This window comes from Cavia porcellus, unplaced genomic scaffold (genome assembly GCF_034190915.1).
Source record: "Cavia porcellus strain 051 isolate PalLab524CR breed Dunkin Hartley unplaced genomic scaffold, mCavPor4.1 scaffold_2, whole genome shotgun sequence".
Classification (NCBI taxonomy): Eukaryota; Metazoa; Chordata; class Mammalia; order Rodentia; family Caviidae; genus Cavia; species Cavia porcellus.
The window spans coordinates 74,356,379-74,383,272 of record NW_026947485.1 but is presented as its reverse complement, the minus strand read 5'-3'; positions in this window follow the sequence as shown (position 1 = coordinate 74,383,272).

Below are 26,894 nucleotides of genomic sequence, written 5' to 3'. Positions count from 1 at the left end.
TTTTTTTAAATCTGTGATCATATGAGCAACAATTGTGAAGAAAACAAGTCATTATAATAGCCAGTCTGATGTAATATCATCTTATTCTACCATGCTTTTGCTCTTCTGTTTCCATTGGCTCTATACTGTTGTATCTTATTGGATTGTATTACATGTGATAGTATAAACAAATTTTCTAAGGAAAATGAGATAACATTGTAGCCATTGTTTGTCTTCTGTTATTTGGTTCAGAATGCCATGTAATACTCTCATTCTCTTGAATGGTTTTATACTATTTTGTTATGTTTGATACTATTGTATATGAAGTTATGCTCAACTATTTCAAAGAAACAGTCATTGTGGTAGTTACTATTAATTACTCATTGTCTTCTGGTGAAATACTGTGTTGCTTACGTTGTTCTGTTCTGATCTGCTTTGTTATGTCCTCTTTTGTCTTAATCTCTTTAAAATAAAAAAAAAATTTAAAAATGTTAGAAAGAATTGGTCTTGAATTCTGGTTCTATGATCTTACTACAAAGAGAATTGAGAAAATGACTTAACTTTTCAGGCATTTCTTTATAAGTAGTGATAATTGTGCCTCCTCTAAAAGACTTTTGCAATTTATGTGAATAATAAAGAAAAAAGAGTTCAATTCAGTGACTGATACATTAATGCTCAATACATTTAAGCCATTATTATAAGAATCAATAATTATAGTAACCATTTTTCATTTTCTGTTATTTGGTTCTGAATGCCCTGTAATACTTTCATTGTCTTTAATGGTTTTATACTATTTTGTTACGTTTGATACTATTGTGTATGAAGGTATGCTCAACTATTTCAAGGAAAGAGACATTATGGTAGCTACTGTTATATCGGGTTGTCTTGTGGTGAAATACTGTGTTGCTTAAATTGTTTTGTTCTGATCTGCTTTGGTATGTCCTCTTTTATCTTAATCTCTTTAAAATAAGAAAATTCAAAAACTTTAAAAAAAGAAACTCTCTACAAGTTTAATGATCTTTTTTCTTTCTTGATAATCCTATAAAATTTTTTGTTGCCAATCCATTTTTACTGGTCTTGAATAATGCCTTTTTAGTGCAATTGATAGTGTATATAAATATGGTATCACACAGTTCTATTACACCAAAGTATAAATAAAGAATTTAGAAATAGCATTAATGAGTGATGTTCCTTTTAAAAGCCCTTATTGGACTGGAATTGCTTGTTTTAGGGTTTGAAAAAGCCTGGCTAAAAGGCACACTCTGTCTTGCATCATGCTTTCCATTATTTATAATTTTTATATAAATAAATCCAACATATCAGCTCCTTTATGTGTTAAGATTTAATGCCATATCTAGATGAAATTGATGACATCTTCTGAAATCTAAGTCATTGTCTATGATTTGGTTGTGTTTTGAGTTTTTACGCTTGTGTTAAATAGATGTGAAATTGCAGAAGTTCACTGAAATGAATGTGAAGGTTATGTGATCCGTAGCAGGACTCAGGGCAGTTCTTTTCTGACTGATAGATGCCTTTAGACAGCAAATTTCTAGAGAAAAGAAATGCACATTGCTAGACCAATCATTATATCTTAAAAAGAATTTTCAACCTTTTTATGGTTAAATGTAAGTATGTCCTTTTTAAATCAAAAGAACTGCATATTCTACTAGCTCTTTGGGTGATGATGGATTAAGCTAAAAACAAATGACGGGCCCCAGAGAACCTAACTGTGAGCTCTCACTCTCTCTTAAGATCTGTTTCTTCATCCTTGCTTCCCATTCTGAGCCAAACAATACCAGTAAACTCTATTTTTAATACAAATTAACCTACTCTGGTTTTGGTTGTTTGCAATCCTAGAATCCTAATAAATAAAAGGACAAAGACAGAGTATTCCTCAAAAATAATTTAGAAGTCCTGGGATGATAGCTTGTGATGGTTTGTGTCTGGGTGACCTCCAAGCCTCATGCAGTCATGGAGGTGGCTGAATTTAGTGTTTTTGATTGGTTCACTGTTTAGTGCTGGGGTTGGTGGTGTGAATGCTGTACTCGCCCATGGGTGAGTGACTGGCATACAGTACGAGGGAAGAAAAGAGGCTTTCTTTTCCTCTCTTTTGCCCTTTCGCTGTTGTCGCTCCTGTTGCTCACAGCCGCCATGAACAGCTGCCCCTCAGCTATGCCATTCTACCTTGGAGCCAGTTGAGTATGGACTAAAACCTCCCAACTACAAGCTAAATAAACCTTTTCTTGCTTCCTTTTGGGTGTCAGATATTTTGTATCAATGAGAGAAAAATAGCTAAGACATAGCTCTAACAGGAATCATGTGTCTTTTGTAGAAGTTTTTAATTACTAGATGTAATTCATTTTAGGTAAATGAATTATTGTTGAAGGTCAGTTCTGGACTCTTGCAGGCAAATTGAGATGGGAGAAGCTATATTAATAAGTAGCTTAAAATTGTTGGGCTCTCAACAAATACTTTGCTAGATTGATACTCTCTGATTAGTTTATACTCTTCTTGGGATGAGTTATCCAAGATGCTATGCTGATTCTGTAACCAAGAGGTGGGAGGAGGTTCTAATCCTTGGCAGACTGTGAAGGGGAAGGATGGTCCACACAGCCTCGTGGGCTTTCATTGCTCCTGATCACTGGTGCTTCTGTAAAAATGTCTCTAGATTCTGGTTTGTATGTTGGCACCCTTCTCCAAAGTGTCTCCTCACAGCCTTCATCAGCCTCCACAGATGGAGTCAGTTTGCAAGGATATCAGTGTCCATTTAACTTCTGAAAATAAAAATTTGTTTGGAAAAATTGAAACCACTGGTCTTATCTTGCCACCCCTGCCTCTCAAAATCCTACTGCTTCTTCAAATATAGTAGAAATCTCAAGCATTTTAGTAAGGCTTTTCTAGTAGACTGCACCTGGACCTACGATCTGTGTCATATGCATCGTTGGCCTTGACCTTTCATGCTTTCCAATTGGGTGTTGTATTTAAGATGCTTATTTTTCCTCATTGCACCTGAACTCACAGATCTCCTATAGTGTGGGGCGTGAATGGATGACAGTTTTTTTGTAGCCTTCATCTAGTGAGCTCATCAAATGTTGCTGGCTTTTAACATTACCTGGATAGCACTTCTGGCAGCGAGATTTAGTGACAGCACAGTGGCCCAGGAAGATCTATCTGGTGCACAAGGAAACTAGATTGTCTCAGGCTGTGACCTGTAGGCCACAGCCGTCTGTACAGGTTTCAAAATACACTTTAACATAATTGGAAAGTGGCCCTCAACTTCTTACACTCTGCTTCCTCCCTCTCCTGCACTTTGTGTCCCTTAAGACTCACTGAATGCTTAGAAATAAAGTGCAGCTCATGGCCGGGATTAGTTTAATTTCACACAAACATTCTCTAAAGGGGCAGCTAAGATGACTGGCTTTCATAATCAAAATGAAACACAAAAATATGGTCCTTGGACTTATTTCTAAACAAAATCTGTCTCTGGTCAGTGTAACAGAATTGTATGTGATAACTGGTATTTAATACTTTTTCTATGTGTGCTAAATTCCAAAGGACAGAACAACACAAAATCAAACATCACCGTCTGCATACAAGAGTGCATTTCTCTCCATATCTTCCTGCAGTCCTTGTCACTGTGCCAGCAGCAGACATTGCAGTGACCAAACTTTGCAGAGTGATGTGAAAGCAGCAGAAGCAAGATCTCTAGTTGGGGTTGTGCTCTGAGTGCTCCTGGGGCATATGCTGCAACTGTAAGTGTCACTGGCACAGTGGTCAGGACAAACAGGCAAACAGTTTTAATAATCTCTGAAGAGCTCTCAGTTTGAATGCCAAATGCACTATTGACCCATTGCTGTATCTTTGAGTGCTTGATATGTCTGCTTAGGATCTCCACATCACTCTAATATGCATATTTTTAAAACGTGTTAACAGAGTGACGCTGACCTATGCACCACTACAAAGCCAGGCCTCCTAAATATTATCAACTGTTGATCGTAAACTTGAAGTTTCCATAAAAGCAAATCCATACCATGAATCAACAATCAACTTTCAAGCTTTGGAGTAATGCTTCAGCTTCAGGATGAGGTTGCCTTCCGCAGGACTTTATAAACATCTGCTCCCTTGATTTTTGTTTTTCTTTCTAGGAAAAGCAAATGATGTAAATAAAATTGTGGTGCAAAGTGTTTGTGTCATGGACTTGATATTCAGCATAAGCAACATGGCCGTTGGGTGTCTCTATGGACAAAGCAGGAAGGAGCTAGGCTCTGGGCATGTTGAGGTGGACATGGCAGATAGGCCAATTAGCAGAACTGTTCACAGATTCTGAATTCCAGTCAGAGCTCTGCTCACTCAGTGACTGAGCAACTGGGGACAACATACAGAGGCTTCTTGGGGCTCGATTCCTTCCGTGGGTAGAGTTTGTCTGGTGACAGAGCCTGTCTATCTCAAACTCATCCCGAGGCTCAGGCAAATGTAACAAGCAGCAAACACAGTAAATGGAATTGAAAAACAGTAGTAAACATTCTTAGGAATTCTCAGGAAAAATCATTTAGTGCTTCAAAATTATTTTCAAAGTAGTAAAAATACACACAGAGATAAGGGTAGTGAAAGAAAGAAAGCCCAGAAAACCAAATAAAATGCCGCTATTGTTTTACCATATATGAAGACACCATACATGTGTCAGCTCTGGATAAAGGAAAGAATTTTCTTTTAATATGAAATACTATGTATTTTTACTAGTTTACACTTAAATATCATCTCACAGGCTATATTTTTTCACTTTCTATTTTCTTAAAAACCAACTGGAAAACACAGATCTAGTAGTAATTATATTTTTTAACAGAAGGAGAAAAGGACTCAAAATTTTCTCATGGTCTATCAGGGAAGAAGAGTGACTCATACTAAGAATTTCCTATCAGTCAGCTTTTCCTTTTTGTGATTAAAGATCTGTTATTCACTATGTAAAGGAGAAAAGGGCTGCACTGGCTCATAATTTCAGAGGTTTCAGTCCACGGTTGGCTGGCTCCTGAAGCAGAAGCATCATGGTAGAAGAGGGTGGCAGAGGAAAGCTGTCACTGAATGGTGGCAAAGAAGTGGAAAGAGCAAGGAAGAAGAGAGAGAAGAAGGCCTGAGGGAAAAGGACATATCCTCCAGATTACACCCCAGGGACGTGCTTCCTCCAGTCAGGCTCCAACTTCTACCAACCCATTCAGTTAATGAACTCATCAATTCATTGATGAAATTTGGGCCCTCATGATCAGTCACTTGTCTAGTCCCCTTCTAAACATTGCTCTGTTGGAGTTCAGCCTTCAAAACATGAAAGTTTGGTGGATACTTCATACTTAAACCATCACAGCTTCCCAGAGCCATTTTAGGACTCCTGGTTTCTGAAAGAGTAGCAGTGTAGTTTTCATGTGTGGCCTAGTCATTCAATGACAGGCTCATTATTTACATTTGGATTTGTTGCTTTGTATCCTAGTTATGGGAGACTAGGGAAGGAGGCAGAATGTTTGACTATGTCTGTCTTTAAGTAGAGTACTTGCTAGCCAAGTGCCTAATAGCGTCTAAGAGCATAAGTTTTTCCACATTCCCAGATTTTATTAAGTGCACTTGAAGTGAGTTTGCTGTTTGCTGTTATGTGGAAACAGCAGGTCACCCAGAGTTATATTTTACCCAGTATTACTTTTCTCTAAGGGCAACATTATCTATTAACAGCATTCTCTTTTCCCACATCCTGGCTGTGTGTTGTGAAATGTGCAGATGTAAGATTTCTGAAAAATTTTAAGCCATGCTAGAGAGAACTCCTTTTTTTTTGTTTTAAGGAAATGGGACTGGAGGGAATGGCAGGGATTCTGTGTTTACCCTTTCACCCTATTCTGTTAGCTTATGCACATCAGTATGTAGCTCTATCTTAAATGCATATAAGACTCTCATGCCAGGAACATTCTGGTATGTGAAGGATATCTATATCTTTGATCTGGGTTATTTCAATTATTCATTTCCTTAGCTATCTGTGTCACCTCCCCTATGACAGCCACTTTCCATGTAACTGCTCAAACTGTCGGTGTCCCCAGCAGGTCCCACCATTGCAGCGCTGCGGTGACAGGTAAACCCTACCCACATGCTCTCCTCTTATCTGCCTTGGCTGGAAATTCCCTTTTTATGAGTTCCTTCCTCTTAAGGAATGTCCTTAATGTTGTTTTAATCTAATTCCTTTTTTCTCAGAATAAATCAACAAAAGCAAAACAAATCCAAAATATAACAGAAGAGGCATTCTTCTATTTGCAATAAAAGAACAATGGTGACAACAACAAACCAAACAAGAAGTAACTTGATGTGTGCCCTGTGTGAATTTCATCTCTTTGGCTCCCTGCTTAGGCCCCAACACTAAAGCCTCAGGCACCACTGATTAGAATTGTAAACCTGCTCAGATTGCACTGATACTGATTTTTTGGACAACAAAAAGGGAGCTTGTTTTTGGTCCATAGCAATACACAGAGGGTACAGATTGGTGGTACAGCTGGAGGCAAGTATTGAGGTGTTCTGAAAAGTTGAAAATCTAGGAGGGGAAGATTGAGTTTCTAGCTTTCCCTTTAGCTGGCTCCTTACTTGGTCTGGAAAGGTGAGAGGATTTCCCCTTCAAAATTATGAAGCTCATAAGTTGTTAAGCACAAAGATAAGAGAGGATTGATAGTATTTATAACTCTGAGAAGTACTGATTTCTTTGTGTGTTTGGATTTAAGTTGTATTTAACTTTTTAAACATTGTTTTAGTTAGTAAAAATATATTAAGAAAAAACTTATGCTTTTTATTTCAATATAATTTACTTCTTTAAAAGAAAATAATAAGACTAGTAATATGGAGAAAACAAAGCCTCAAAATGTGAAACATAAAGAAGGTGAAAAGAAAAATTTTAAGAGCTATTTGTGGATTCAGAAGCATGCCAATATATCATAAAATTTACATTTATCTTATATATTATATTCATTTGAAATTTCCAAAATTAAGAACACATTTGATTTACTTGGCCTCTGAGGCTATATATATTTGATATATATTCAAAATTTACTAAAAATATATTAAGTATATATTCAAAATATACTTTGAATACATATTCAGTACACAGGATATTAGGTCATGGAGGACAATGATCTTTGAGATGGGAAATAAAGTGAAGGGAACCCTATGATTACCTCCATATATTTTGTGGAAAAAGGGTCTATTCTGCAGTGGAATGAGAGGCAACCAAAACAGAACTTAGAGATCTTCTTCAGTTGATGAGGCAGAATCGCAAGATTGCTAGACTTTACAGGGTGCAGTACTGAGTGGGAGAGAGCTGTAGAGAACTGCAGAGGTCAGTATTCATTTAGTACTCACCAGGTGTTATGGATTAAGAACTGGTGGTCAACTTAATGCCAGCTGGATTACATCAGCATGGTGCTGAGCATAGATGTTTCACCTGAGGAAAGTTGCCAGCATAGCGACGTGGAGAAGGAGAAGCTATTATGTTGAGGCGTTGAGGCATTGTGAGTTCTCCTGCAAGTTGCTGGTTGAGCAATTGGTCCTCCTGGAGGAGCTCTGGTCCTCACATCAAGCATTGCTTCAAGCTTGATGCTTCCGGGGGGGGGAGACATATTTCACTTGGTCTCCAGGCTGAACTCGTCACACTAGCTTCCTGGCATGTACTTGACTGTGCTTATCATCGGAGGAGCTCAGTGCCTCCATGTTGCTGAGGATGGCTGTGGTGCTTTTCAGGACAGCCCTGGTCTATGTTATGAGTGTGTCTTCTTGGCACCAGCGTAGAACCCTCATCCCACCAGCACAGCTTCTTTAACCTGCTGATATGGACTTTCTGGCTTCCACCATTGACCTTTAGGCCTTCCCAGCATGGATTTGTAAAAGAGACTGGCATGAGTTCTTGTTATGGGCTCTGGACCTCCAGTTGGACTTGTGGGAGGCACCGTCATGAGCTCTGGGTTTTGATCTGGACTCATGTGGGACATTGCTGTGGTATTCAGGCCCTTGGCTAAATATTCTATGTCTTTGATGTTGTGGATAGATTTCCTGCAGTTTCTTGTGTTAACTCTGGGTGACCATCATAAAACAATAATATAAACTCCAAGTCCTGATTCTAATTGTTCTCTGCACAAGCCCTGACTACAACACCAGGGCATATGTGTTAAGCAACTGAGACTGGGGAAAGAACCACACAAAGGATTATAGGAACCAGAATTCCCTTAGAATCGGAATAGTGCCTGTTTATCATAGTCAGGGTAGGATTGTCTCATGCACTTGAAGTTAAAAACACACCAGAAGAAAGAAAGAAGAAGAAAGAGAGAAAAAAAGAAAGAAAGAAAGACCATCCAATGCAAGTTAGAAGAATGACAACCTGTGGTGGCTAAATTATCAAAGTAGATTTCATACCAAAGGTGATTGATTACCAGGGCTACCACTGACAAAGAGGGTCATTCCAGAGTAACTGTGCCAATAGAATAACAGTTTTGAACATCTAGGCACCAAATACTGTAAGTTTAATGTACAAGAACCCAAATCTGATAAAACTGCAAAGAAAAAGAAAGATTCATAATGTATCTCTCATGGGCAGGAAGAAAAAGTAGGCAGAAAAGTGGTTAAAGAACACTTGAACACTGTTCTTCAAGTTTATCTTTTCATCACAATATCAGTAGTTTTGCTTTCACTTGATGAACAGGACAGCATCCTTTCAAGAAAGACAGAATACTCACCAAGAGAGAGCCTATTCTAAGTTACAAAACACGTCTAAACATTTAAAAGGAGCCTGCTGTGGTAGCACACACCTGTATTCTTTTTTTTTTAATTTAAAGAGAACCAAAACAAAACAAAAAAAGGGAACAAGTAATACAAAATTTCCAAAAAAACAAACAGTAAGAAATCACTAGTTAATAGATTACATATTATCATCTTAGAATTAGTTCTTCAAGTTACAAAATTAAAGCATACAAGGTGGACATTCAAGCAGTGAGACTGCAAACAGTTCTGTTCAATGATCCTACAAAAGTTCAGTAATATGGTTATCTTACATACTTAAATATACGTGCAGTTATATCCTTTAGAACACTTTGTTTTCCTCTCTTTTTTACACATATTACACATTTTGGGTTTTATTACTCCCACAGTTCTTATTACTTTTTTTTGAAGAGAATAAAACCAAATGTGACATATCAGAACAGAGTCAGTCAAAACAAAGATTGGCATAGAACATGGTGTAAAAGCAGAATACAAGGTGATCAACAGTGATAACCATAATGCCTCTTGCTATCTTAAAAAGAATTGCCTATATCATCAGGTATAATAAAATTGGAACAAAACTAAAAAAAAAAAAAACTGAAACATTAGAGACATTACAGGAATTCAAAAGAAGACAATAATCAAACCAGAATGGGCATCACAGTGAATCTTACTGTCTTCAAAGTAGTTGCCTATACTCTCAAAATTGATACTATCAAATAAAACAGAATAGAGTAAAGTCAGTCAAAACAAGATGGTGAGAGCAATATAGGGCTTCAAATCAAGTTAATAGGAAATCAAAATAGTTACTATAATATATCCTGCTATTTTTAAATTTTTTCCTTAATTAAAAAATTTTTAAGGAGGGGGATTGAGATAAAAGAGGACATAACAACATAACAACACAGGTCAGAACAGAACAATTTAAGCAACATAGCGTATCACCACAAGATAACAACAGTAGTTGTGATAGTGTCTATTTCCTTGAAATATTTGAGTATAACTTCATATACAGTAGAATCAAGCATATCAAGACATTGTAAAACCATTCAAGAGAATGACAGTATTACAGGGTATTTAGAACCAACAAACAGAAAATGAACAATGGTTTCTATATTATCTCCTTGTCTATAAAAATTTTTGTTTATACTATCACATGTAATAAAATCCAACAAGATATAACATGATAAGACCAATGAAGACAGAAGAAAAAAAGCTTGATGGAACTTCAAAACAAGATGATATTAAATCAGCACTAGCTATTATGATGTCTTGTTTTCTTCAAAATAGCTGTTCATACCATCACAAACAATAAAATCAAGAAACCCAGAATAAAACTATTCTAATTAATGAATGACAACATTATAAGGCTTCAAAGCAATATAATGGGGAATCATGATTACCACAGACTTTTATGTATTCTTACTATTTCTTACACTAGCAAAACTATTCAGTATTTATACATGTGAGTTTGATTTATTTCACTTATAAGTATGGTCTCATGCTGTGCCCATTTATTTATAAATATCTCAATGTGATCATTCTTTATAGCTGAGCAGTAGTTCATTGTATAAATATATCACATCTTTTTTATCCATTTCTCAGTTGATGTTCACTTAGGTTGTTTCCAAGATCTGACTATTACAAATTGTGCTGCTATAAACATGGGTGCATAAATATCACTGTGGTACAATGCTTTCAGTTCTTCTGGGAATATACCTAGAAGTGGATTAGCTGGAACAAATTCCAACCCCAGATTTTCGAGAAATCTCCAGACTGATCTCCACAGTGGTTGCACCAGTCTATACTCCCACCAATAGCGCAGGAGAGTTCCTTTTTCCCCACAGCCTCTCCAGCATTTGTTGTTGGTGGTTTCCTTGATCCTGGCCATTCTTTCAGGAGTGAGGTGGAATCTCAGTGTGGTTTTAATTTGCATTTCTCTAATGACTAATGATGAATAACATTTTTTCGTGTACTTATTTGCCATTTGTATTTCTTCATCTGAAAAGTGTGTATTCATCTCAGATGCCCATTTTTGGATTGGATCTTTGAATTTTGGGGCTCTGATTTTTTTTAAATTCTTTATATGTTTTAGAAAGAAATCCTTTGTCTGAGGGGCAGTTCACTAAGGTTTTTCCCAGTTTGTGGGTTTTCTTTTCACTATGCTGGAGATTTCTTTTTACATGCAGAAACTTTTTAATAAGAGGTGATCCCAATTACTGATTCTGGGAAGTATTTCCCATGCAGTTTGAGTCCTGTTTATGAATTCTCTACCTACTCCTCTGTCGTCAAGGTTTTTATCCATTTGTCTTCCAATAGATTTAGTGTTTCTATTGTAATATTCAGGTCTTTGATCCATTTACATTTTAATTTAGTATATGGTGATAGACATGATTCCAGTTTTAGTTTTCTGCATATGGAGAGCCAGCTTTTCCAACACCATTTATTAAAAGAAACTATCTTTCTTCCAGTGAACATGTTTGGCCCCTTTATTAAAGACAAGGTGTTTGAGTGTGTTTGTAGTTGTGGTTGTATCTTCTAATCTATTCCATTGATCTTCTGCCATGTTTTGATTCCAGTACCATGTTGATTTTGCTACAGTTGCTTTGTAGTATAACTTCAAGTCAGGGATTGTGATGCCTCCTGCCTTGGCTTTGCTGCTTAGAACTGTCTTTGCTATTCTAGGTTTCTTCTCGTTCGAGATGAATTTTAGGAGTGATTTCTCTAGATCTCTGAGGTATGTTGATGGTATTTTTATTAGAATTGCACTGAATGTGTATAACAGTTTTGGAAGAATGGTCATTTTCACAATATTTATTCTTCCTAAGCAAGGGATGTCTTTCTACTTTCTGAGATCCTCTTCAATTTCTTTTTTTAGTGTATTATAATTTTCCCTGTATAGACCTTTTACTTCTTTTGTGAGATTAATTTCTAAGTATTTCATTTTTTTGGATGCTAGTGTGAAGGTTGTGGCTTCTCTTATTTCTCTCTCTGTGATTTTGTTGTTAGTGTATAGGAATGCTATTGATTTTTGAGTATTGATTTTGTATCCAGCTACATTGCTGAATTTATTTATGATATCTAAGAGTCTTTCAACAGAGATTTGGGGATCTTCTATTTAGAGTATCATGTCATCTGCAAATAATATTTTAATTTCTTCTTTTCCTATCTTTACCCCGTTTATTTCTCTCTCTTGTCTAATTGCTCTGGCTAGTATTTCCAGTACTATATTAAATAGGAACAGTGATAAGGGACATCCTTGTCTTGTGCCTGATTTTAAAGTAAAGGCCTTAAATTTTTGGCTATTTAGTATGATACTGGCAGTTGGTTTGTCATAGATGGCCTTTATTATATTGAGGTAAAGATCATCTATTACAATTTTCTGTAAGGTTCTTATTATAAATGAATCTTGGACCTTATCAAAAGCTTTTTCTGCGTGTATAGAGATATCATGTGATTCTTCCTTTTGGCTTTATTGATATGGTAGATTACTTTTGTTGATTTACATATGTTGAACCATTCCTGCATGTCTGGGATGAATCCCACTTGGCCATGGTGTATAATCTTTTTGATGATTTGCTGAATTCTATTTGCTAATATTTTATTGAGGATATTTGCATCTGTGTTCATTAGGGAGATTAGCCTGTAGTTCTCTTTTTTAGTTGAGTCTTTCTCAGGTTTTGATATTAGAGTAATATTTGCTTCCAGGAATGACTTAGGAAGAATTGCTTCCCTCTTGATTTCATTGAAGTGTTTGAGGAGTGTTGGCATTAAGTCTTCTTTGTACTTCTTGGAGAATTCTGCAGTGAATCCCTCTTGGCCTGGGCTGTTCTTTACAGATAAGGACTTAATTACATTTTCAATTACAGTAATAGAAATTGGGTTGTTCAACAGTTTTCCATCTTCTTGACTTAGCTTATTCTTATTCATATGTTTCTAGGAATCTTTATGTTTCTTTGGCTTTATCAAACCAATGAGAGTAGAGGTTTTCAAAATAGGTGCTGATATTCTGTATTTCTATAGAGTCTGTATTGATTTCACCTTTTTCATTCCTTGTTGCCTCGATTTGAGCTTTTTTCCCCCCTTTTTAAATAAGATTGTCTAGGCACTTATCAATATTATTTATTCTTTCAAAGAACCTACTCTTTGATTTATCCATTCTTTGGATTGTTTTCTTAGTTTCTATTGCATTAATTTTTTCTCTGATTTTTATAATTTCCTCTCTTGCTTTGGCTTTGGACTTGATTTGCTCTCCTTTTCTAGATGTTTGACCTGTAGCAGCAGGTTGCTTATTTGTATTCATTCTGTTTTCCTGATGTGGGAACTCAGTGCAATAAATTTTTCTCTGAGGACAGCTTTCATTGCATCCCACAGATTCCGGTAAGTTGTATTGGTATTTTTGATTGCTTGTAGATATTGTTTAATTTCTTCTTTAATTTCCCCTGTGACCCACTCATTACCCAAGAGTGTGTTATTCAGTTTCCATGTGTTTGTGGGATTTTTGCAATATCTTTTAACATTAATTTCTAATTTCATGGTGCTATGATCCGATAACATGCAAGGGATAATTTCAACTCTTTTGCATTTATTTAATCTGTTCTGTGAGCTAATATATGGTCTGTTTTAGAGAATGACCATGTACTGCTGAGAAGATTGTGTATTCTCATGTTGTTGGATGGAACACTCTGTATATGTCTATCAAGTCCATTTGTTCACAGGTGTGATTCAGTTCTGTTATTTCTTTGCTGATTTTCTGTGTGACTGATCTGCTGCTTGGTGTCAATTGTATGTTAAATTCTCCTGTTTTGTGTTACTGCTAATTTGGTGTTTCATTTCTGTTAATACTTGTTTTGTATAACTGGGTGCTCTGGAATTTAGTGCATATATATTTAAAATTGTTATCTCTTCCTCTTGAAGTTTTCCTCTCAGCAGTATGCAATGACCTTCTTTGTCTCTTCTGATTATTTTTGGTTTTGAAAATTTACATTGTCTGCAAGCAGAATAGGTACCCCTGCTTTTTATGGGTTCCTGTTGTGTGAAGTATTGTTTCCCATCCTTTGACTTTCAGTCTGTGCATATCCTTTTGGGTTAGATGGGTTTCTTGTAGACAGCATATGTTGGATTTTGTTTCTTGATCCATTCTGCCACTCTGTTTCTTTTAATTGGTGCATTGAGACCATTTACATTAATGGTTATAACTGTTATATTTTGGTTTATTGTTGACATGTTATCTTTCTGCTGCATCTTTATCTTTCCATTCTGTTTAATTGTCTGCTTTGCTTATCCTAAGTGCATCTAATCTGTCATTCAGTGTTCTTTTGCAGGGTTGGCTTGGTGAACATGAAGTTCTACAGCTGTTCTTTGTCATGGAAGTGTCTTACTTTCTCCATTGATTTTGAAGGACAATTTTTCAGGGTACATCAGTCTAGGTTGGAAATAATTTTCGTTTAGGACCTGAAATCCTTCACTCCATGCTCTTCTTGACTTTATTGTTTGTGATGCAAACCTGCTGTGATTCTGATAGTCTTTCCTTTATAGTGATCTGTCTTTTCTCTCTGACAGCTTTTAATATTCTGTTCTTACGTTGGATTTCTGGGATGGTGATTATTATATGTCTGAGTATAGTTTTATTTTGGTTTTGGCTGTTTGGAATTTTATATGCTTCACTGATCCTGATGTCAGTTTCCATTCTCATGCTTGGGAAATTCTCAGCTATTACTTTTCTAAATATCCTCTTGACATCTTTATGTTGTCCCCTTCTTTTTCATTTATCCCTAACAATCTTATGTTGTTTTTCTTTGGGTCATCTTGCAGTTATTGAATTGTTATTTCCTGATTCCTTTTTATTTTCAAAGGATCTTTCCTTTCCTGTTTATTAGTTGCAGTCTTGTCTTTGAGGTCTAAAATTCTATCTTCACTTTCGTTGAGGCAGTTTTGACCACTTTCCATGTAATTTTTGATTTCCTGTATATCTCTTTGCATCTGCTTTATGTGTTCTGTTTGTTTCTTATATTGTTCATCTAGGGATTCTACCTTTTTGTTTAATTTCCCTTGATTTTTAACTGTCTTCTTTAGATATGTTCAGCATCTCTTTCATTTCCTTTATCATTTCTTCTTTTACCTGGGAGATCATTCCTAGTTTGAATTCCTTTAAAGCTTCCTGGAGTTGCTTGTTTATTTCAGTTGCTATTATGTCTGATATTTCAGGTGTATGGCATATATTTTCTTCTATATACATAGCTCCTAAGATTTCTTGAAATGGGTTAGATGTTTGAGATTTTAATTTCATCCTTTGTTTGTCATTGTCCTATATTTCTGTGTTTCAAGTGTTATTCCAAGGCTTCCCTAGGGCCTGTTGGAAATCCTCTTCTCTGCTCTCTGTTCCTGGGTCTCTGGCTGCCCACTTTCCTGGATTGAGAGAGGTTCACTGAAGGTGTGGCTGGCCTACTTAAAATCTGCCAAGCCATTCCAGTGCAACAAGAAGGTGTGAAGTTCTCTGTCTGAGGCCTAGTGACGATCCCATACTAGCTGGGCTCAGGGATCATGTGGGGAAACTCACCCCAGGCCACCCAGCCTCTGGAAGTGATGGCACCAGCACACCTAGAACTCCAGAGTCTGCCACACATGGCAGGAAGCGGCGAGGCCCTCTCAAGACCCGCAGAGCTGGTCCAGTGCAACAGGAGACGTGAAGTTCCCTGTCCAGGCAAAGAGAGGATCCCAAAGTAGCTGGGCTTGGGGATCGTGTGGGGACACTCGCCCCAGGCCACCCAGCCTCTGGAAGTGATGGCCCTATATTCTTAGATACTCAGGAAACTGCAGCCTACTTATTTTTGAGCACAGACTGGGCAATTTAATGATAACTTACCTCAAAATAAAAAATTAAAAGCTCTGACTAGAGATGTAGCTCAATAGTATAATGTCTGTGTGGGCTAAGTGAGCACTGGAGTTCAATTCTGTAACACTGCCCAAATAAATAAATAGAATAAAACAGATAAAAATTTAAAGGATTTATGTCAGATAAAGCATATTCTCTCACCAAATTGAAACTAAATTACAAATCAATATCAGAATGATACAGAAATATTTGAGGCCAGAAATGTTTCAGACTTTGGCATACTTTTTCAGATTTTAGAATGTTTGCATGTATGTAGTGAGATATCATGGAGGAAAGCCAAGTCCACCAATATAAATGGAATTGACTTACATATCATATGCATGTATCTTAAAGACAAATTTTACAATATGACAAGTTTTTAAAATATGTATGTAGTTTAGTTGCAACCCATCACATGAAGTCAGGTGTAGAATTTTTGTGCTGTAGTGTTAGATCAAAGCTTAGAATGTTTCAGATTCTGAAGCAGTGCAGATTTTGAATTCTCAGATTAGGGATATTCAACCTGGATTAGCAATACTAAGATTCCAAGCATTTGGAAATTAAAATAAGAATGAAAGAAAGAATAAACTGAAGGGAGGAATGAAGTAATGAGGAGATAAAGAGGAGATACAAATTATCATCAGTTTTTAATGGGACAATATAATAAGTTTGTGTCAAAAATCTTTGGCCAGTTAGGTAAAATAGAAAAATTATTGAAAGACAAATACTAGCATAGTTTAATCAAGCAAAAATGTGTATATTGAATAGAGCATTTTTGATGAATAAGTTGAATATATAGTTGAAAATCTTCCCATACCTGGGCATGGTGATGCACACCTGAAATCCCAGCACTTGGGAGGCTGAGGCAGGGGGATGGCTGTGAGTTCAAGTCCAGCCTGGGCTACAAAGTGAGTTCAAGGCCAGACTGAACTACATAGTGAGACCCTGTCTCAAAAGAGACAATAAAATAAAATAAAATAAAATCTTTCCACACAGAGAATTTCAGATCTGAAATTTTCACTAGTAAATTCTACCAGTATTTTAAAAATGAATATTAATTCTAAACAAACTCTTTTTTATTTTTTTTATTTTTTTTTATTTAAGGAGGAAAAAAAACAGTGAAGGGGTACAAGTTATACAGATTTACAGAAGAAAAAAATGCGCAGTAGGAAATCACTAGTTAATGGATTACATATTGCCATCTTAGAAATAATTGTTCAAGTCACAAAATTAAAGCTTGTAGAGTGGACATTCCAACAATGATACTGCAAACAGTTCTGTTCAATGATCCAATAAAACTCTGTGATATCGTTTTCTATCTTATACACTTAAATATACATGCAGTTATATAGTTTAGAGCACTTTCTTTTCCTCTCTTTTGTACAGTGACTATTACACATTTTGGGTTTCATTGCTCCCACGGTTCTTATTGCTTTTTTGGAAGAGAGTAAAACCAAACGTGACATAACAGAACAGAATCGGTCAAGTCAAAAGGGTGGACATAATAGATAATATAAAAACATAATACAAGGTGATCAACAATGATTACCATAATGCCTCCCGCTATCTCTAATAGAATTGCCTATATCATTAGTTGTAATACAATTGAACAAAACAGTAAAGAACAAAACCGACAAAACCAAAACATTGGAGACATTGTAGGTCTTCAAAAGTAGATAAAAGTCAACGAGAATGGGCGTTATAATGAATCTCATTATCTTCTCAGCTGATGCCTAAACTTTTGAACCTGATACTATCCAGCAAAACAGAATAGAGGAACATCAGTCAAAAACAAGATGGTGAGAGTAATACAGGGCTTCAAATCGAGATAATAGAAAGTCAAAGTGGGTTACTATATTATATCCTGCTATTTTTCCCCTTTAATTAAATGGATAAAAATAAAAAAGTAAATAATGGAGTGGAGATTGAGAAAAAAGAGGGCATAACAGCGAAACAGGGCAGATCAAAACATAACCATTTAAGCAGAATAGTGTTTCACCACCAGATAATTCCGACCCAAAAGTAGTTACCATATTGACTCTTTCCTTGAAGTCCTTGAGTACAACTTTGTATACTGTAGCATTAAGTATATCAAAACAATGTAAAACCATTTAAGAGAATGACAGCATTATAGAATATTTAGAATCGACTAACAGAAAATGAACAATGGTTTCTGTATAATCTCCTTGTCTTTAAAAGGTTTTTGCTTATACTATTGTACATAATAAAATCCAATAAGATACAACCTGTTTAGACCATTGGAGACAGAAGAACAAAAGCTAGATGAGACTTCAAAACAAGATGGTACTAAATCAGTATTACTTATTAAGATGTCATTTTCTCCAAAATAGCTGTTCCTATCATCCAATCTTCTCTGTCTCATTTCTGTTGAGCTCTTTTTCTGTCAGTAGCTGTCAGTTTGTCTTCTTCATTTTGTTCTCTGCTCCATTCGTTGTGGCCTCTCCGCCACTATTTCTGGGTTCTTTGTATTTTTCTTTTTTAAGAATATCCTGCAATACTTTCTGTAGGGTTGAATTGGTGGTTGCAAATTCCCCCAGTTCCTCTTTATCCTGGAAGCACCTCGTTTTTCTATCAATTTCCAGGGACAGTTGTGCAGGATATCTTAATCTTGGCTGGAGATTATTATCTTTCAAAGCTTGAATTATTTCCCCCCATGCTCTTCGTGATTTGATGGTTTGTGCAGAGAAATCTGCTGTAATTCTGATGGGTGTTCCCTTGTAAGTGGTCTGTTTCTTGTCTCTTACAGCTTTTAATATTCCGTTCTTGTACTGAATTTCTGGAATTTTTATTATTATATGCCTGGGTGTTTTTCTGTTAGGGTTGTAGGTAGCTGGGGTCCTGTATGCCTCATACATCTGAGTATCTTTACCTTTTGCTAAATTAGGGAAATTCTCCTGGATTATTTCTGTGAGTAGCTTTTGTAGTTCACTTGTTTGTGTCCCTACTTCTTCTTTTATGTTCTTTATCCTTAAGTTATGGCTCCTCTTATCATCTTCTTGTCTTTGTATTATTGCTGTTTGTTTCTTTGTTATTTTTAAGAAGTTTTTCATTTCATTCTCCCATATTACAAGTCTGCCCTCCAGTTCAGATAGTCTGTCCTTAGTTTCTTTCAAGCTGTTATGCCAGTCTTGGATAGACTTCTTAATTTCTTGATAGTACCTTTGAACCTGGTTCACATACTCAATGCTTTCTCTGTTTTCTCCATCAAGCAATTCTCCCCTCTTTTTCTGTTCTTCCATTCTACCATCTGTTTTTTCCTGGGTGGTGCTTAGTATTTCTCTAACTATTCTGCATACTTCTAGCTTCAGGTCGTTGATAACTTCATTCCTGAATTGGTCTATGAGGCTCTCTATATGGCGCTTAATGTATATTGGTGCAGTGTCCACTATTGCCTGCTTCTCAGAATTGGGGGCCGAGGAGCCTTTCTTGTTGCTTCCCTTCCCCATATTTTCTGTTCCTTATAAAATGCAAGCTTACATAGGAGGCCCAGCTTCCCTGCCTGTCAGCCACAGCCTGATCAAATTGCGCTGGCTAGGTGTTCCCGCCTACCGCTGCGCGCCAGGGAGTTGCGGAGGAGGCAGCCTACGTGGGAGTCAGTCGCTCCTCCGGGCCACCATCAGGCTCTGGGATCTGGGTTAGACCAGCCTACTGAGTCTGCCCGCAGTGTCACGCAGGCCAGGCACTTTTCACCAATCCCGTCCGAGAGGGGAATGTGTGGCTGGAGTCGCCACTGCGCCCTGCTCTTACAGGACTGCCCGAGCCCAGAAAGTCCTCCGCTGGAGTCAAACTGTGGTAGGGGGTCAGTTTCTCTTACTCACCTCGCCACCAGTCAGTTTTCGTGTACGCCTCCTTGTCCGTCCTGTTTTCGACTCCGTTCGCAGACTCCCGTTCCCAGAGCTTCTGCGTGTCTCTCCTTGCCGAGCCACTTGTGGAGGCAGCCAGCCGCCGGGCGGCGGGAAACCCAAATCGCGGCGGGATACCCAAATCGCGGTTTCCAATGGCGCGGGGTCGAGCCTCCACACCGAGTCTTTTCTGTTCCTATTTTAGCACCAGGACTGTATTCTAAGATGGTTTCTCTCAGCCCAGTTCGTTCCTGAGTCAGCAGAGCATATCTCTACCGGTTCATGTCTCCTTAGTCCACATCATTCCTGGCCTCTGAGCCGAGCCTTTCAGAGAGCCTCCGGTAGTTGCTGTTGTCTGTCTGCCATGTTCTCCCGGAACCCTAAACAAACTCTTTAAAAATGTTGGAAAAAAGGGACTACTAAATTTATTCTGTGACACAAACATCAATATACCACCAAAAGTTGATCTGGCCCACGGATCAATCCATGGGGCATACCTGGAGGGGTAATGGGGATGAATAAAACAGGGGGGAGACAAAGAGAGATTGAAGCAAGTCGAGCGAATCTGATCAAGCCTCGTTTATTTGGGAAGTGGTCGCATCTTTTATGGGCCAAGGGCGGGTTGGTGGGACAGGAAGAAGCTATGGGGTGGTTTCTGATGGATCATCATCATGTCCGGGTATGTGATGTAAGCAGGAGAGAATTATGGTTAATGTAGGCAGATGCATTATGTGCCCATAGGAGAGAGAGGTGGGGAGGCAGCAATGGGGCTGTTGCGCCACTCCCTACATCTCCTCCCTTTCTATATTATTTAATCAGGAGTATGGCAGGCCCTGTGAGGACAGCACCTGTCTTAGGTCAAGGACCTCATCACATGAACCCAACAAGGCCTTACCCGTCATGGGGTTGCAGGACAGTAGTTGGTCCTGTGCCTGTCTTAGGCAGCCAATGGAGTAACATGTATGTCCTAGTTGCCTGTCTCTGGCTGCCTGTCCATTGCTCTAGGGAAGTTAGGCCGCATCGTCACATGGGCCACTCATGGGAATTCCTTCCTGGTAGGTTTGTTGATCTGCCATCTCCAGCTGGGGATAGTGTACCTGAATGGGCTTTGCCATAAACACATCTATCCGGTTATTAATGAGCATCATAATCCTCTGAAAAATACAAGGACCCACAGAAAGGAGAAGCAACAGGGCAGCTAGGGGACCCAAAAGGGGCGCTAGGTAAGGGAAAAGCTCCCCCCCCACATCGAAGAAAAGGAGTTAGCAGCCATTTGTTGTCATCGCTGTTGAAACTGTTCTTCTATTTCTTGGAGCTTGCCTTGCACAACACCAGACTGATTGACATAGAAGCAACATTTTTCCTGTAAGGCAAGACAGATTCTCCCCTGCTCTGCTGTGAGCAGGTCTAGCCCTCATCTGTTTTGTAAGACAACCTCTGCCAGTGAGTCTAATTGGTTTTGGAGAGTTTTTATCGTAAAGGATAAGGCTTGAACATCTTCAGACAACTGGTTGGACAGATGAGTATATTTATCTAAGGCAACAGTGAGGCCAGCAGTATGCGTGGCTACAGCGCCAGTGATGCCCATTCCCACCAAAAGTGGGGGATCAGTGTTATCGCTCATTTTTGGAGGCCAGCAATATAACCAAGTGTTGGCACTGGGACAGGTTGGTCACTTGAGACAATATCTGTGTCGGGCAGGAGGGAAGCAGTTATGCATGTACCTGTCCAGTTGGCTGAAATACAGGTATAGGCCCTATTATTACTGCAGACAAAAATGTGTCCTGTCGGGGGGCACAGGGGGCCTGTATGATTGACAAATTGAACACAGGTGGTGGACAGGAGATGGCCCATATCTAAAAGGGTAGAATCATTTTGGAGAGAGCCCTGTAGGCAGGTCATGGATATGTTGGGTGTTATTAATGTTTGGACTGGAAATGATTGGGAAGGTCTACAGGTAAAATTATGTGGATCACGAGAGGGGTCAGTTGTTGAGTTGGAGGGGATGGCTAAGGGCGTAGGAGTGCCTAAGGCCATGCACAACCAGTAGTCTTGCGTTAAAGCAGGGTTAGTGAGGTTAAGTACATGGTGAGTGGCTTAAAGGATATCCTAAGTTTGTGGGTCTAAATCCACACCCCGTGATTCGGGGAGAGCTAATGGGGGGTAATTAATCTTTGGGAATAGACTGTCTTCTATTTTTTTGAGTTTTTTCTTAACATAAAGTTCTCTCATTTTTTCTTGAGGACCTCCCCCATCTGAGACATGGATTGGAGCCCTCTTATACCAACAGACCGGCTTGTTGATTTCACCTTTGCAGGAGGCTTGGGTGTATATGGGGCTTCCCAATACAGAGGGGTTGAGGCCCCAATCACCTCCGGCTGCTGCCATTTTTATTTTTGTAAGTATGGCTGTAAAATAAGTGGCATTATCTAAGCCAGTACATTCTTGTACAGCATCATAACAGGAGCTGTGCATCTCTATCTGATATGACTTACACTCCTGTGGGCAAGGCTGCCGGACGCAGGTGCCATTTTAAGGGCACTATAAGGCTGTGTAGCTCCGTCTCCTTGCACAACCGTCTCCTCAATCTGAGGATCTGCATGCCGCTGGGCAAGCAGCTCAGAGATTAAATTCAAGTATGCAAAGGTGGTCACCGGAACCTTTTCAGGACCGAAGACCCTATAATAATCTTTTAGAGCATCTCCTACTCTTTTCCACCTCTCGGTATCTATAAAGCCCTCTAGGGGGAACCAAGGGCAAACCTTATGGATAAACTGAAAATACTGCAACAATTCTTTTGTTCTAACCCTTATCCTTCTTGTCTTTAATGCCTTGGTAAGGCCTCCCATGAACAATTCATGTTCGCTCAATGCTTGACCCATGTCCAGGAAAGGGAATGGGGTTGCCGTTCACTCACCGTGACTCGGACAGCATGTTGGGCAGTCATCCACGCAGCCCTCGGTCCTTGATTCAATTTGTTTCCACTTTTAGCCAGCATTCTCAAACAGCTTTCTTGTTGACTCCCCTGTGCCAGAAGCCCCCAAGCTGGGTGCCACTTGATCCAGCCCGCAGATCAATCCATAGGGTATGCCTGGAGGGGGAACTGGGATGAATAAAACAGGGAGGAGACAAAGAGAGATTGAAGCAAGTTGAGAAAATCCGGTCCAGCTTCGTTTATTCAGGAAGTGGTCGCATCCTTTATGGGCCAAGGGCAGGTTGGTGGGACAGGAAGAAGCTACGGGGTGGTTTCTGATGGGTCATCATCATGTCCAGGTATGTGATGTAAGCAGGAGAGAATTATGGTTAATGTAGGCAGACACATTATGTGCCCATAGGAGAGAGAGGCGGGGAGGCAGCAATGGGGCTGTTGTGCCGCTCCCTACAAAAAAATTAGACATAAAAATTTTGAGAAAGGAAAACTGCCAACCAGTATACTTCTTGACCATAGGTGCAGCAGTTCTTCTGAAATTTTAGCAGACTCCAAGGATGCAAGAAAGGAAAAATACATCATGATCAAATATCTTTTACTCTATGAAAATAAGCATGATATAATTCTCAAAAACCAAAGTAAAATGTCACATTTATTGATTTAAATAAGAAAACGATGCAATCATTTTAATAAACATCCAGAAAGCACTGACAAAATCAAACATTCATTCCTTACAAAGGGCTAACGAGATCCTTCGGATGGAGGAGCCTGTGAGAAGAGTATGAGTCTGTGCTGTGCACTTCCTTCAGCTCCCCCAGGACAGTGGTCTGTAAGAGGAGTTTAAGGATGAACACCTGTAGCAGGGAGACTGACCGGAACCCCAAGACCCAAGATGACAACTGGGTGCCAGGGCACATACATACAAAGGTATGTATGTATGTGGCAGAGTAATCAGCGAGACAGCAATGAGGAGGTGTTTGAAGCAGCAATGAGGAGCCAGCAGTTGGAGTTTGCAAAACTCCACCAGCTGAAGACAAATCCCAGCTCCCATATCCAGAGACCAAGATTAGCACCACATTCGGCACATTATCACAGAACTGTAAATACCAGATGTATTTTACTACTTTCGTTCTCCCTTGTTTGTCAGATTGGCTATCCCTTTTCTGTCTGGTTCTTTGTGGTCTTGTTTTGTTTTTTATTCTGTAGTTATTTTGCATTTGGAATTTTTTCTCTCTCTGATCTCTTTCTCTGGTCTCCTTTTTCTTTCTTTCTTCCCTTCTTTTCTTTTTTATTCTCTTTCTCTTGCTACTTTCTATTTTTTCACTTTTAGGTTTCTTTTCTTTTTCATTTTTTACTGATCTTCCTTCTTTCCTCAACTTCTTGAATTTAACTTTTTGAGTGAGTAATCATTGTCTTTGTCCTTTTTGCTTCTATTTTGTTCTTTGTATTCTATTCCATTTTTTCCCTATTGTGCCCTCCAATTTCCCAAAACTCGGGGGAGCATCGTTTGACTGCCAGCCTTGACTCTATTTGACCACAGTCAACACCTTAACCTGTTCCCTATCCATATTAACTCCCCAACCCTCCACAGAAGGACAAAATCACTCCAAAAAAGGAAAAAAATCATTGCATACAAGTGTACAGTATATGTTTGATTTTGTCATATAACCTTAGTATCTGCTCCAGTGGATAGAGATAGGGTTATCATGGTTTGTGAGTAGTTAAGTTGTATTTGAAACTTTAGCAAGGATGTCATGAATAGTTTTTATTCCCTGCCTGATAACACTGTGATTGTATGGGGTCATAATCATTACCACAGTCCAGTACCAAAGAATTGGGTGTGGAGCTTAATAATAACTTTGTATCCTTTAAAAATGGGGGTATATTCTTGGGATAGCTATAAAGAACCACCTACATCTAGAGGACATCCTGAAAAACAAACACTTCCTACAGAAGCCTCAATACTAGTGATAAAGCTATATATCAAATCAGCAAGCATCAACATAGAAAAAAAAAAGAGAAAAGAGAAAATGACAAGATGTAGGCAAAATACAACCTCAGCCACCCAGCCCATGTAGGACAAGACCAGAACTCATGAGACAGATGAAATTAAAAGGAAAATACTGGAATGTTCTGAAATGATAGGAATAGAAGTGAAAAAATAGTTGAAAGGGATATAGAAAAAGTAATCCCTCACATAAAAAACTAAATGATGCTTAAAATCAAAGTTATTATAAAAGACACTGGTAAAAAGAAGAGATGGACTTATAAAAATGAAGGAGGACCCTCTCTCAATCCTGGGAACTGGGCAGTAAGAGGTGAGTGTCCCTGCACCATCCCGAGCCCTGGGAGTTTGGGAACATCACTTCCACTGGTCAAGGAACTTCCCAGCTTCCTGCAACACTCAACCGGCTCTGCAGGTCTTGGACCTGTCTGCTCCAAATTCCCAGCTTCCTGCCATACTTGGCCAGCTTTAGGGGGTCTTGGGCCTGCCTGCACACTCAATTCTGGAAACTGGGTAGCCGGAGGTGAGAGTCCTCACCCCACTATGAGCCCCAGAGTTTAAGATCATTGCTCCCACCAGCCAAGGAACTTCACAGGTTCCTGCCACACTCAACTGGCTACGCAGTTCTTAGGCCACCCTGCCCCACCCCAGTTACCCTCTCTCAATTTGGGGAACTGGGCAGCCAGAGTCCCAGGAGCTGAGGCCACAGAAGAGGATTTCCAACATAGAACCCCAAATAGCCATGATCAAAATAAAACTATACCCAGACATATAATAATCACCATCCCAGAAATCCAACATAAGAATAGAATATTAAAAGCTGTCAGAGAGAAAAGACAGATCACCTATAAAGGAAAACCTATCAGAATCACAGCAGTCTTCTCAACACAAACAATAAAGTCAAAAAGAGCACGAAAGAGGTATTTCAGATCCAAAAGGAAAATTATTTCCAACCTAGATTGATGTACCCTGAAAAACTGTCCTTCAAAATGGATGGAGAAATAAGATACTTCCATGACAAAGAACAGCTGAAGAACTTCATGATTAACAAGCCAATCCTGCAAAGAATACTGAAAGACAGTTTAGATGCATTTAGGAAAAAACCACTAAGCAAAGCAGACAATTAAACAGAATGGAAAGATAAAGATGCAACAGCAGAAAGATAACATGTCAAGAATAAACCAATATATAACACTGATAACCATTATTGTAAATGGTTTCAATGCACCAATTAAAAGAAACAGACTGGCAGAATGGATCAAGAAACAGCATCCAATTATATGCTGTCTACAAGAAACCCATCTACCCCAAAAGGATACTCTAAGCCTGAAAGTCAAAGGATGGAAAACAATACTTCATGCAACAGGAACCCAAAAAATTTGGGGTTAGCTCTTTTGTTTGCAGACAATGTAAACTTCAAGCCAAGAATGATCAGAAGGGACAAAGAAGGACATACTGGTTAGGGGAAAATTTCAAGAAGAAGAGATAACAATCTTAAATATATATGCACCAAATTCTAGAGCACCCAGTTATACAAAGGAAGTATTTATAGACATAAAAATCAAATTAGGAATAACACAATTATTACAGGAGACCTTAATACACCATTGACACCAAGGGATAGATCAACGAGACAGAAAATCAGCAAAGAAATAACAGAACTGAATCACGTCTATGAACAAATGGACTTGATAGACATATACAGAGTGCTCCATCCAACAACATCAGAATGCACATTCTTCTCAGCAGTACATGGGCCATTCTCTAAAATAGACCATATACTAGCCCACAGAACATATTTAAATAAATGCAAGAGTTGAAGTGCCATGAAACTAGAAATTAATGGTAAAAGAAACTGCAAAAATCCCACAAACACATAGAAATGGAATAACACACTCTTGAGCAATCAGTGGGCCACAGTGTAAACTAAAGAAGAAATTAAGCAATACCTATAAGCAAATGAAAATACAAATAAAGCTTACTGGAATCTGTGGGATGCAGTGAAAGTTGTCCTCAGAGGAAAACTTATTGCACTGAGTTCCCACATCAGGAAAACAGAATGAATACAAATAAACAACCTGATGCTACAGCTCAAACATCTAGCAAAGGAAGAGCAAGTCAAGCCCAAAGCCAAAACAAAGGAGGAAATTATGAAAATCACAGCAGAAATTAATGCAATAGAGACTAAGAAAACAATCCAAAGAATCAATGAATCAAAGAGTTGGTTCTTTGAAAGAATAAATAAAGTGATAAGCCCCTAGCCAATCTTATTCAAAAAAAGAAAGAAAAAGCTCAAAGTCATGCAATAAGGAACAAATAAAGGCAAAGTCACTACAGACTCTCCAGAAATACAGAAGATCATCAACACTTATGTCGAAAACCACTACTCTCAATAGGTTTGATAATGCAGAAGAAATAGGCAGATTCCTGGAAACACATGAAGTACCAAAGCCAGGTCAGCAACATGTAAAACTGTTG